Source organism: Cervus canadensis, chromosome 18 (assembly GCF_019320065.1).
Source record: "Cervus canadensis isolate Bull #8, Minnesota chromosome 18, ASM1932006v1, whole genome shotgun sequence".
Classification (NCBI taxonomy): Eukaryota; Metazoa; Chordata; class Mammalia; order Artiodactyla; family Cervidae; genus Cervus; species Cervus canadensis.
In genome coordinates this window covers 62,590,714-62,603,240 of record NC_057403.1, presented here as the reverse complement: position 1 = coordinate 62,603,240, position 12,527 = coordinate 62,590,714, and the positions used below count along the sequence as shown (strand labels likewise).

At 46.9% G+C, this 12,527-nt stretch overlaps 1 long non-coding RNA gene across 1 annotated transcript; it reads left to right on the top strand.

Annotated features, from left to right (window-relative positions):
• Positions 1 to 1,568: 1,568 nt before the first annotated feature.
• LOC122420504 lies at positions 1,569 to 5,716 on the top strand. Its single transcript, XR_006263300.1, has 3 exons — positions 1,569 to 1,741; positions 2,456 to 2,570; positions 5,608 to 5,716. It is a non-coding gene; the product is annotated as an uncharacterized LOC122420504 (long non-coding RNA).
• Positions 5,717 to 12,527: the final 6,811 nt, after the last annotated feature.

The window sequence follows — 12,527 nt, the reverse complement described above, 5'->3', positions numbered from 1 at the left end:
GGATTGGGGGCAGGAGGAGAAGGGGATGACAGAGGATGAGATGGCTGGATGGCATCACCAACTCGATGGGCATGAGTCTGAGTAAACTCCGGGAGTTGGTGATGGAGAGGGAGGCCTGGCGTGCTGCGATTCATGGGGTCGCAAAGAGTCAGACACGACTGAGAGACTGAACTGAACTGAAGGATCTTACTTCTGTGTGGAATCTTAAAAAACCAAAATCTTAGAAAATAGATAATAGATCATATTTGTGGTTATCAGTGGTGAAGCATTAGTTCTTTAGTCTGAAGCCCTAAATCTGTTAGGGATTCCCTGATAGCTCAGTTGGTAAAGAATCCACCTGCAATGTGGGAGACCTGGGTTCAATCCCTGGGTTGGGAAGATCCCCTGGAGAAGGGAAAGGCTACCCACTCCAGTATTCTGGCTTGGAGAATTCCATGGACTGTATAGTCCATGGGGTTGTAAAGAGTTGGACACGACTGAGCGACTTTCACTTTCAACACTGACCCTGGTGAGTGTAGCCAGCTTCTTACACTAGTGAACACTGGTTTCTTCTTTTTTTAAAATTTAGTTAAAATTCACGTTAACATAAAATTCATTGTTTTAACCATTTTATCATGTATAATTCATTGGTATTTAGTACACTTACAGTGTTGTGCAACCACCACCTCCACCAAAACATTTTCATCACCCCAAAAGGAAACCTCATACCCTTTAGCAGTCACTACCTGCCCCCCTTCCCCATTCCCTTCTGCTCCCTACCCGAACGTCTGCTCTCTGTCTCCTTGGATTGGCCTATTCTGGGTATTTAATATAAATGGAATCACTCAATTCATGACCTTTTGTATCTGTTTTGTTTTAATTAGCTTATTTTTTGAGGCTCATCCATGTTCTACTATGTATCTATTATCTCATTCCTTTTTAAGGCTGAAAATATTCCATTGTATGGATAGACCACATTTTTTTCCCACATTTAGTGTATCTGTTCATCAGCTGATAGATATTTGGGTTGTTTCTTTTGGGTTGTTCACCTTTTGACTCTGTGAAGAGTGCTGCTACAAATATTTGGCTTCTTTCTGTTTAAAAATAGGGATTAAAAAAAAAGAACAAACACCCTGGCCTGGCTGTTGCAAGGCCTGTTGTGAAACCAAATGAGAGCATGTAAAAGAGCACCTTCTCAGCTGCCCGGCCCCGTGCCTGTGTGTTGCAGGAATTGCTGGTGGTGGAGCCTGGGGCTATAGCTATGCTATGGGCAGGAGCATCTGTGCTGGCCTCAGGGAGACAGACAGGGGTCCTGAGACTCCAGCCTTCCTCTGTGCCACCTTGTCATCCATCCAATGCCCGGCGCTGGGTCTGGCAGAGACCAGCTGCTCACAACTGAAGCTAGACATCCCTTTGCAGCCGTTTCAGATAAAGCAATCCTGGGCAGAGGGGACAGTAGTGTATGAGGACAATGACTTGCTTCAGGGGTCTGAGTCATAGTTTGGTCTTGCCACCACTGGCCTGAGTTATTCATCCGTGAGTGGAGTAACATCTGAGCAGACCTTCTGGGCGGGGGCATCTCAACAGGTAGGCTAGGCAGTGAGAGACTGGGGTTGTTGAGAAACTCCTCAGTGCTCTATGCTAGTGCAGAGCAGAGAGTGACCTTCATTTCCTCCATCCTGGCCGAGTGCCCTTTCTCCCCTGAGCTGGGGACACCAAGACAAGCCAAGAAAATCATCCCCTGAACACGCGAAGCTAGAAGGTATCCGTAAAGCACATCATTTTAAAAACTGTCTCAACTGCTATGGTGTGAAGTGAGGAGTGCAATGGGGGAATATGTACACTAAGTGTTACTGTAGGGAATCCTCTGGCCATCCAGGGGTTAGGGCTCCATGCTCTCACTGCTGAGGGCTGGGCTTGGATCCCTCAGGTGGGAGAACGAAGATCCCAGCAGCCACACGACGTCGACAAGATATACCCAGTGTGAGGTCAGAGGCTTCCTCCCCGTCCTCTAGAGGGTAACATGAGCCACATGGCTCACCTCTCTGCTCACGCTTCTCCCAGACTGAAGACAGAAAGAGGGCCCAGGGGGCCAGAGCCACGGAGCCCCGGGCCCTTGTTGAGAGCGGGGGCTCTCCTGCCTCACCTCCGCACACCAGTTTTGGCCGCAGTGAATCCGTACTGTGTGTCCATCAGCCTCTTAATGATGACAGCTCTCCTCCTTGGCTGCTGGACACAGTGTCCTTATGGATTCTGCCACGCCTCCTGACACTCTTCTAATTCTTTGCCAGCCTCTTTGACGGCACCTTCCTTTTTCCTATTACTGGCATATTTTCTTTTTCTGACCATCTCCAAGGTGGAGATATTTCACAAGGTGTCCCCCACGTCTCCATGCTTCCCCTGTACTCTTTTTGGGTGACTGTCCACTTCCTTGATCTCAACAACCACTTCTAATTGATGAATTTTAAATCCGCAGCTCCCCTGCTGATCCTCTCACTGCGCATAGCACGCGAGATCTTAGTTCCCCGACCAGGTATCAAACCCATACTCCCTGCGGTGGAAGCACTGAGTCTTAACCACTGGACTGCCAGGTAAGCCCCCAAAAGGTATTTCTGATCACCCTGTGAGCCTTCTACATGCTCAACATGCTGAACTCAAATCCCATCTCTTACCCCTAAAACCAGCTTCTCTCATTGCTGCAGTGACATCATGAGGCTTTAAATACTTAGTACTTAATAATAGCTTAATAGCTGTGTCAATTGTTTCAGTTCTACCTCTGATCTACCTCTCATCTTCCCTGCACCTTCACCGTCCAGACATAGATCCATCCATCACTCACTGGACCATAGACGCTGACATTATATCATTCAATAAAGAGAGTTGGGATAATTAGCTAATTACAGGACAAATTAACGTATGTGAGTCAGTTTGGAGCAAACATATTAGAGAAGTGTGGTCGAGCTGCCTATTTGAGGAAGTTGGAAGATGTTACTAGAACTTTATCAAGATGTTACTGGCACTTCATCTTCTGATTCTATATTATATTTCCTGCTTTTATTCCCCTGAAATGAGCATAGGTGGATAATGGGAAAAGGAAGAATAACCTTATTTAGGCTAATGGATTTATATACATAGGTGATACACAAATGTGTTAGTATACAAAAGTTCTATAAGAAACAAAAACCAGATTGTTTTTGTACAAAAAACAAAAAAAGGGCTAGTGGGGAGGGAGAGGACTGACTACATGAGGGACCTTTGGGAGGAGGTGACAGAAATATTCTATGTCTTGATTTTGGTGGTGGTAACATATCTGTGTGTTTTTGTCAAGACTCATAGAATTGTATACCCATTCAGATGAATTTTACTGTATATAAATCTGGTTTTGGTCTTCCCAGCAGTAAGTCTTTTTGACTCAGCGGTAAAGAATACGCCTGCTAACGCAGAGACATGAATTTGAACCCTGAGTCGGGAAGATCCCCTGGGGAAGGAAATGGCAACCCACTCTTATTCTTGCCTTGGAAATACCATGGACAGAGGAGCCTGGCAGGCTACAGTCCTTGGGGTCACAAAGAGCTGGCTACAACTTAGCAACTACACAACAACAACAAATCTGACTTTAATGGCAAGTGTTACATAAAATAGAAGTTTCAAGAGTGAGTCAAGCAAGTCCTCTTTCAGCGGTCATGTCCCCAGCCCAATCTCCCCAACTCTACTTCTCTGACAAGAGAGAACCACTATTCACAGTCTGGCTCTTTTCCTTCTAGCCATCTTTCCACCCCTACTTCTGCCCCACATATGCTTTTTTTTCAATTGAGATATAATTGACATATTGCATGTGCTGGCTTTAAATATATAACACAATGGTTTGATATATGTATGCACTGTGAAATGATTACCACGGTAAGTTCAGTTAACACCCATCACCACAGATAGCTATAATTATTTTCCCTTTAACGAGAACTTTTAAAATTTACTTTCTTAGCAACTTTCAAATACATAATACAGTATTGCTAGCTCTCGTTACCATGCTGTACATTGCATCCTCAGGACTCATTTACCTTATAATTCAAAATTTGAACCTTTTGACCACCCTTACCTACATCACACTCTCCCCCACTCCCATTTGCTGTCTCTGCAACCACTCAATTGTTCTCTGTGTCTATGAGTTTCTTTTGGTTTGTTTTAGATTCCATGAGATCATACAATATTTGTCTTTCTATATCTTTTTCACTTAGCACAATGCCTTCTAGGTCCATCCATATTGTCACAAATGATATGATTTCCTTCCTTTTATGACTGAATAATATTCCATTATTATAATGTATTATATATAATATATGTTGTAATGTATTTATATTATAGTGTAACATATTATACATATTAATATGTATGTAGGTATATAAATATATATATATTTCATCCATTTATCCATGATGGACACTAGGTTGTTTCTGTATCTGTCCTTTTCTTTTTCTACTTAACAATATAGCTTAGAAATGGCTCCGTATCAATTCATAGAGATATTCCGTATTTTCTGATACAGCTTCATAGGGTTCCACTGTGGGGATCTAACATAGGTTATTAGACCAGTGTCCTTCCTGTTTAGATTATTTCCTATAATCCTTCCTATTTAGAGTATTACCAGTATTTTGAAATTAGCAAGTGTTCCACAATGTTCTCAGGCAGGCATGTTTTAGAAGGCAGGGAGAGGAGGTACTTTGAGGTCATCCTATAACGTGGCCTTATGCTGCTAGAAGCCATGCTAGAGCTTGGGCAAAGTCACGCGAGCTGGGCGTCCTGCAGCTCTCAACACACACACCCCCCCACAGCATGTATACCCACCCCTCACCCCCACACACTCACTCTCATTCAGGGCCTTAGTCTACCCTAGCGCTATCAGATCCACATTCAAACTCTTTTTCTCCTTTGGAAATCTTGTGGGTAAGTCTTAAATGGGGCAGTGTGTAGCCCTGAGGGCCAAATCCTGGCACAAACCCAGGGCAGGGGCCTGCTAAGGAAGATACTGGCCACATGGTGAACTTGTGGGAATGAGGCCCAGCAAAGCCCCCCTTGTCTGCGACCACACCCTTCTTTGTAGTTTCCCAGGCCAGCGACACATCTAGAAACACACCAAGCGGCTTCCCAGTGTCAGCCCACAAGGTAGACTCGAGGTCTAAATGGGGTAAGAGGAGCCCTGCAAACTATAAATAACCCAGCCCGCCGGCCCCACGAGCATTCACCCCGGATCTGTGCTGCAGAGCTCTCTCCAGGTGCTAGTGCGGACATGCCACCAGCTGCTCCGCCTTGCCTCTCTCCACGTTCCCCAAAAGGGGGGATGATCTTACTGGAATAATACTGAATGCCAGTCCCTTGCCAATTTTTCCTCCAGCCCTTCCTGTTATGTCAAAGAGAACACCTCTGTCTGATGCTACCAAATGCTTAACAGCTTGCTGAAGCTTAGCGTCTTCGGATCAACCAAAGCCTAGCTAGTATTTATTAACAATCATGTCATTCATTTGCCTTTGTTGTGTTTGTCTTTATAGTTACCTTATATTTTTGGCAAGGTATATTGCCTTTTCCATTTGTGATAGTGGTATAAAGCTTTCTTTTTATATGTATTTATTTCAGTTAAAAAAAAAAAGTGAGTCCTTTAATGGCTATATATCACAGCAAGAGGAAGCAACCAGAAAAATAAAGGAACAGAGTGAACCGGTGAATACATCTCACAGAACAGCCTTTGCCTTCTCTCTAGCTATGGAGCCAAGGAAGCAACTTCTGCTTCCAACACTACAAAGAATTTTCATATATCCTTTGCTCAGATTCACCAATTATTATTTGTTTCATTTTCTTTCTCCCTTTTTATATGTGTGCATAAATGTATTATATATGGAATACAAAAATGCACATATTTGCATCTATGTACATGTACACACACATTCTTTTGCAAAACTATATGAAAGTGTATTAGACACATAATACTCCTTCATCCCTAAACACTTCAGTGCGTCTTTCCTAACAGCAAGCACATCTTACACAGCACCACCATCAGGATCAAGAAATTTAACTCTAATATAACTCTATTGTTTGGATATTCAATTCCACAGCCAGCCATTCAAATCCATATTCAAATTTCACCTATTCCCAATAAGATCCTATAAAGCAAATTTTTTTTCCTGGCCCAGGATCCAAGTCAGCTCATCACTTTGCATTTAAGTTTCCATGTCATCTCTCCTTCCATCTGCAGCTGTCTTTCACGACCTTGACATTTTCCAAGAATTCATACCATTTATTTTGAGACTATCCCTGGATTTAGGTTTTGATTTCCAACATTGTTGACCCTCTCATGGAGAATGACATCAACTGCAAATCCCACAAATGGACCTAAACTTCTAAGTTCAGAGAAGAAGTGGAGGGGAATTCCCTGGTGGCCCAGTGGTTAGGACTCCAAGCTTCCACTGCAGGGGGCATGGGTTCAATCCCTGGTTGGGGAACTAAGATCCCACAAGCCCCTCAGCACAGACAGAAAAAAAAAAAAGTGGAGGAAAGGAGGAAGTACTGTGGGGATGCAGAAGAGAGGAAGAATAAGGCGAGAAGCTCCCACCCAAGCATGAGAAAGCCAGCCCTGCAGTTCTGTGCTTGGAGACTTGCACTTGATTGCAAAGCTCTCCTGGCTTTGGGCTGCTGCTTTGGGCCTGCGAGAAATGGTTGCACAAGGCAAAGATTTTGACAGGAGGAAACATTCTGGCTGGGGGTCAGGCCCTAGGTTCATTCCCAGGGGTTCCCCTGGACCAGGTCTGTAGAAGCGGGGGGAAGCTGGTCCCCCTCCAGCAGCACTGCAGGTGGAGCACCTGGGCTCAGACCTCCAGGAGTCTGACCATCGCCACTGGTCCCGGGGAGTGGCACTGCCTAGGTCAGGGGGCCTGTGGGAAGATGCTGTCTCATTCCTTTTCAATTTCTCGGGGTCTCCTTGGTGAATGGAAGGTAACTTTGGAGATCTGTTAATCAATATTTGGGGCTCCCACAGGGCACTTGATCACCGCACCTCTGTGTCCAGGGTCCTTTGCCGCAGGTGGACACAGTGGTGCTGGTTCGCCGGCTCTGTACCCCACCCTGCAGAATGCACCTACTCTAGGAATGCCAGGGTGGCCACATCCTCACCAGCCCAGCTTGCCCACCTGGGCTCCCAACCCCTCCCCTGCCAGCCCCAGAGCTTTCACCTGAGCCCTGAAGCAGCTCTGGGCTTCCCCAGGGGGCCTGGAGCTGATGGTACAGGGGATCCTCATCCCCTGTTTAGGGGAAGCAGAGCCATGAGGGACAATGGCCATTGTCTGGCGCCCTCCTGGAGGACGGTTGGACAAGGGCTAAGTATTAAAAACTGGCAACTCTTCCTTGATCTGGATGCCTCCCCGGCTCAAGCTGACTCTGCGTCCTCTTGCCCTCTCTGCCGGCTGGAGCAGAGCAGCAGCAGCCCCATCGCGGCACCCCGAGAAGACCAAACAGCCCTGCTCCCCGGCCCCCAGGTGCAGCCATCCCAGGGAAACAGGTGTGAGCTCCCAGCTCTCCCGGGTCCTGCGCTGCCCCTAAAGGGAACTGTGGGGCACTGAGAACTTCTCCACCTCCCCATCCGCTCCTTCTTAAACCAAGAAACTCCCTGTTTGGGGCTGAAAGTGCATTTCCCTGAGAAACCTTTTACTCTATATTCACAGGCACACAGGTGAGAACCATTCATCCTGATGGTGCAGTCTAGCAACTTCCAGATGAAATTCCCCCTCTATCTGATAAGCGCTCTCTATCTTAGAGATGATGATGGTGCAGAATAGGGGTGGCTGGGCAAACAATGGCAGGTGCTCCCAAGACCAGCCTGCTTCTTCTTGCACAGCAGTGGGAGACACCGCAGGAGGGCTGGGGCAGCCCGGGGGTTCCCCCAAGGTGTAACTGTGGCAGAACTGTTGGTGTCCTGCCCAGGCCCCCGAGCTGGGGTGTGCGCTTGTCCTCCAGCCTTAGGGTGTTGGCTATTAACTGCTCACCCCTACGTCCTCCTCCCGGCCTTGGCTGGCCACTATTGCTTTATCTGGAGATGCCCCAGATAAAGAGGCCCTCCATGGCCAATGACTGCCCAGCTCTGTGGGAGTGTAACAGCCTGGCTCCCTTGCCTCTGGGTGCGTGTGGGAGGGCAACTTCTGTGACACATTTCACAATCTAGAGCTCCCCTGGGCCCAGGCTGAGGCGACACTCCACCTGAGCCCGTGTCTCTCCTTGGCTCACCCCCTGCCCTAGCCTCCATCCCTCATCACCTTACAAATTTCTTCTGAGACCTTTCTCTCGGTAAATCTCCTGCACAACAATCACCCTTTCAAATCCTGCTTCTGGAAAGCTCATCCAATAATACTGTCCTGCCCCATACCAGTCTTAGAGACAGATATGTAAGAAATAAGTTCCACAGCCAAATAAGTGGGAGTAACTCTGCAAATTCTGTTCCATTTCTAAAGGACTAAAATGCATCTTAAAGGTTCAGAAAGATCTTGCAATAAAGAAACCTGCTCAATTCTGTTAGTACTTACTTCCGCACATCCAAGCCAGTCAGATTAAAACTAAGTAGATTGGGAGTGGGAAAGGGATATTAGGAAGAATCATTGATCAAGAATATTCTAAGGCTAAGTCTACTCTGAGGCTGGCTTTGGGGTTTGGTTCAGTTCAGTGTAACCACGGGGAAGCTCCCAGAGCAGTGGTCAGCCAAGCCCAAGCTTAGACACAAACGGTAAGACGAGGGCCAGCTCGAACCCCAGGGCCTGGGTGTAGAAGCGTCATCCCTCTTGCCTGGTGGCTTGACTGCTGACCGCGAGCTGTGACTCCCGTCCCTCGTCCTATACAAGGACCACATGGGATGACCACCTCCCCTCCTTTCACTGCCAACTGGGAAGAGTACTGTCTGACGAAGGAAAATGTCTGGCTTTTTATCTTAACTGAAGATGTTCCAAAGCCAAATCCTGTCTAGGAGATTGGTTTGCCAAAGTTCATCTTTTCTCTTCTCCAAAAGGGTGTGAGGGAAATTATTCTCTATCAACAACATGGGTTGGCAGGTCCACAGTGATGGGGGAAACATGAGATCAACATAAGCACGGCAGAACTGGAAGATCAGACGATCACGAAAGGTGCAGGGGAGGCAATACGGAACCAGTCTCCTTTCCACTGACTGTCCCTGTTCCTGCATCAGGCAACACTGAGGAGCCAGTGCGTGATCCTGAGCCGTCACGGTCCTCTTTCAAGGCCCTTCATGTTCTTTCCACTCGGGGCGCTTCTGTCTGATTGGAGCAAGTGCACTGCCTGGAGCATGTAGGGTCCAGCTGGATGAGTGGTGATCCCAAGCGCCTAAGGCCCTCCTTCCAAGGGGCTCAAGGCTTCCCAGAGCATCTGAGGGAGGCAGCTGGCTTCTCCACCCAACCTCTAAGGCTACCCTGAAAACTTCTAACACTGAACCTCCAAATTGCTAACAAAAAGCCAACGCACAATGAAAAGAGGAATCTGAAATGCCTGATTATCTGAGTATATAATTCCACTTAAGATGATAAAGTCACATAAGAAACCTGCTTGAACAAGCCAGTTTAAACTTACCCAATAGTTGAGATGTCTCCAGATATGAAAAAGTCACAGAAACCAGTGGCTTGGATGTAGGTCTAGAAAGAAAGAAAATAGGGATTGCCATGGTGGTTCAGTGTCTAAGACTCCACTTTCCAACGCAGGGGACTTGGGTTTGATCCCTGGTTGGGAAACTAAGATCCCAAATGCCTTGGGGCAACTACTGAGCCCACACACTCTGGAGCCTGCGTGCCACAACTAGAGAGCCCATGCACTGCAACAAAGACCCAGCGCAGCCAAAATTTTTTTTAAAAAGAAAGAAAATAGAAAGGAACTTGATCAGAACACCTGCCTGTGGTGACTGGTGCCCTAGCACAGTGAGTTTGAGTAGGACTGGAGCCTGAGTTTTGTAGATACTGAGTGATTAATGGCCTAGAGTAATCCTTGCAAAAGCCTAAGACCAAGAAGGTGGGAGTATGGGAAGATATCTGTGGTGTGTTCACGGAAGGCTGTGTGCTTCTGAGTGGACTTGCAGTATAGACAACAAGGCTGTGTGCACTTGGGGAGACTGAGGTGTGACCAGAGTGCCACAGCTAAGACCTGATGCAGCCAAATAAATAAAGCCATGTGAGCACAAAGGGACATCCAGTGTGGACCCCGAGTCTGTGCGGGTGTCTGAGGAAAGTGGTGATGTGGACAAAGAAGGCTCCAAGAGGACTTATGCAGTACATACGAGGGTGTGTGTGCTCCAGACAACAGGTGGCATGGAAGCAGAAAGTCGTTTGTTCCAAGGACTTCCCTGGTGGTCTAACCATTGACTCCACACTTCCACTGCAGGGGGCACAGGGGTTAAGTCTTTGGTTGGGAAACCAAGATCCCACATGCCTGGAGGTACAAAGAAAGCTGTTTTTTCCCAAGACGATCTGTGGTGTGGACAGAGATGTGCCAACATTCATCCCTGTGTGATATGGGCATAAAAGATGGCGTGTCCCTGAGGAGACTTTCTGTGTGGACAGAAAGCCACGTGTACCTCAGGGACTTGTGATGTGGACACTGAGGCTGTGTGTCTCTGAGGAAACTTGTGGTGAGACAAAAAAAAAGGCTGTGTGTGTGAGAGGACTAGAGATGCAGACACAGTAGGGCATAGAAGGTGGTGTGTACCCAGTTGGAATTGTGGTGTAGGAGGAGACTCTGAGTACCTGAGGAGAACTCTGGTGTGGTGTGCACCCAGGAGACTTTAGGTTTGGGCAAAGTAGGCTGCAGTGCTTGGGCAAAGAAGCCTGGCATACTGCATTCCATAGGGTTGCAAAGAGTCAGACACAACCGAGCGACTGAACTGAACTGAAAGTAGGCTGTGTGTGACCCAGAGGACATGTAATGGAGACACAGAAGACTTGTGTACCTCAGAACTGTGTGAACACAGCAGGCTGCCTGTACCCAAAACCATTTCTGTGTTGGACAAGAAGGCTGTGTGCACAGGAGGCTAGTAGGTAGAGTTTCTAAGTATCTGAGGTGACTTGTGGGGTCGACATAGAAGGTTCTGGATACCTGAGACGGTGATATCCATGCTGTGTAACACAGTAAGCTCTGTTAGCCCCAGGGGACTTGTATGCCATGGAAGGCTGTCTGTGCCCAAAGGGACAAGTGGTGAGGAAGCCAGAGCCGTGAGGGGGCTTGTGGTGCTGACGGAGAAGGCTGTGTATACCAAGGTATCACGGTATGGATACAGGTCTAATAAAAATAATACAGATAATAACAAATTTTGGTGACAAGGTGAAGAACCCTTGCATACTGCTGGCAGGAAAGTAAACTAGTGTATCCACTTTGGAAAACAGTCTGACAGTTCCTCATAATGTTAATCATGGAGTCACCAGATGACTCATATACTCAGGGAAAATGAAAACATATGTCCACAGAAAAACTTTCACATAAAGGAAATCAGTCCTGAATACTCATTGGAAGGACTGGTGCAGAAGCTGAAGCTTCAATACTGTGGCCCCCTGATGTGAAGAACTGACTCATTGGAAAAGACCCTGATGCTGGGAAAGACTGAAGGCGGGAGAAGAGGGGGACGACAGAGGATGAGATGGTTGGATGGCATCACTGATCGATGGACATGAGTTTGAGCAAGCTCTGGGAGTTGGTGATAGACAGGGAAGCCTGGCGTGGTGCAGTCCATAGAGTCATAAAGAGTCGGACATGACTGAGTGACTAAACTGAACTGAAATATTCACAGAAGCATCATTTATAATAACCCAAAAGCAGAAACAACCCAAATATCCATCAGCTGATAAATGGATGAATGAAATGTGGTATACCCATATTTGAAATATTATTCAGCCATAAAAAGAAATGGGATTCAGATATGTCCTACAATATAGATAAACCTTGAAAATGTCATATTAAGTGAAAGAAGCCAATCACAAAAGACTCAGTTCAGTTCAGTTTAGTTCAGCTGCTAGGTCGTGTCTGACTCTTTGCGACCCCATGAATTGCAGCATGCCAGGCCTCCCTGTCCATCACCAACTCCCAGAATTTACTCAGACTCATGTCCATCGAGTCAGTGATGCCATCCAGCCATCTCATCCTCTGTCGTCCCCTTCTCCTCCTGCCCCCAATCCCTCCCAGCATCAGGGTCTTTTCCAATGAGTCAGCTCTTTGCATGAGGTGGCCCAAGTATTGGAGTTTCAGCTTCAGCATCAGTCCATCCAATGAACACCCAGGACTGATCTCCTTCAGGATGGACTGGTTGGGTCTCCTTGCAGTCCAAAGGACTCTCAAGAGTCTTCTCCAACACCACAGTTCAAAAGCAGCAATTCTTCGGTGCTCAGCTATCTTCACAGTCCAATTCTCACATCCATACATGACCACTGGAAAAACCATAGCCTTGACTAGATGGACCTTTGTTGGCAAGGTAATGTCTCTGCTTTTTAATATGCTGTCTAGGTTGGTCATAACTTTCCTTCCAAGGA